Consider the following 1554-nt stretch of genomic DNA (forward strand, 5'->3'; position numbering starts at 1 on the left):
CGGAAGTGGCGCTGTGGCTCAAGTGGTAGAGTGCTAGCCTTGAGCTGAAGAGCTGAGGGACAGTGCCCAGGCCCAGAGTTCAGGCCCCACGACCAGACCCAAAAACAAAAATAAAAAAAAAAACAAAAAATGTACTCAATTACCTAATTTATTTAACTGTAGCCTCTCTGTATATCTGTATATTTATAATAATAATAATAATAATGAATGGGTACTTCCATCATGGACTAGTCCCTGATTCTGGATCAAGGCCATTGCCAGATGGTCACAGGCTCTGCTGTGGTCTGAGAATGGGGTGGATTATGAGCATTTTTGGTTGAAAAAAGTCTTTTTCAACCTCCAGTAAAACTTAAAGGTGTCATGAAGATATTTCTTGTCTAAGAGTAACAAGTATTCCTGCAGTAGCAGTGAGGCTTCTACTTCTCCCTTGGTTCCCTTGGGATCCTTTCAGGTTCTGTCTACGTTTTCATTTCTCTTTGGTTCTTATCAAAACCTAGGAAAGAACAGTGAAACCTCCAGAGGTCAAGTGCTGGAGCCAAGTCTAAATTTTCTCCCCAAGATTTCTCTTCCCAGTCCGTGTGGGAAAGGAAACATACCAAAATTCGAGGTAGAATGAACTTTTGTGGTGATTCTAATTCTGAGAGCATTTTGAATAGGTTCTAGTTCCTAAATTCTCAGGGAGGAAATTAGAATTTAGTGCCAGTGAGACCTGCTTACATATGCTAATAATTTTTACTTATTTCTCATGAAGTTGTTGTCACTTTAGTTTTTAAATCATTTTATATTGCAGAGCCACCATTAAAATTTTGAGGAGTCTAACTCTCAGTCTTGCAGGAATTATTTCTTTTTTTCCTATTTATTCCTTTTTTAAGCTGTTACATCAAAACAAATTCTTGTTAAAACTCTCTCTTTCTGTATTATATATATATATATATATGTATACAATACATATGTATGACTATACACAGAGATAGTTATCTGGATATGCGCACATATACACACATATACACAAATGAATGCACACACACATACATCTACTTGTATACACATACATACATACACTTGTATACACATACATACATATATATCACATATATAAATTTAGATAAATACCTAGATATTTGGGCTTGCATCACTATGGTAATTAATAGTTAAGGAAAACAAACTTAAGGAACAAACTGGTAATTCCTGGAAATAGGGCAATTAAAATTTTTATTTTGGCTGGGCACCAGTGGCTCACGCCTGTGATCCTAGGTACTCAGGAGGCTGAGATCTGGGGATCACGGTTCAAAACCAGCCCAGGCAGGAAAGTCTGTGAGACTCATCTCCAATTAACCACCAGAAAATCAGAAGTGGCAATGTGGCTCAAGGGGTAGAGCTCTCACCTTGAGCTGAAGAGTTCAGGGACAGCACCCAGGTCCATAGTTCAAGCCCCAGGAGTCTCTCTCTCTCTAAATCTATCTATCTATCTATCTATCTATCTATCTATCTATCTATCTATCTATCTATCTATCTATCTATCTATCTATCTATCTATCTATCTATCTATCTATC

The sequence above is a fragment of the Dipodomys ordii genome, unplaced genomic scaffold, assembly GCF_000151885.1.
Source record: "Dipodomys ordii isolate 6190 unplaced genomic scaffold, Dord_2.0 Scaffold131, whole genome shotgun sequence".
Lineage (NCBI taxonomy): Eukaryota > Metazoa > Chordata > Mammalia > Rodentia > Heteromyidae > Dipodomys > Dipodomys ordii.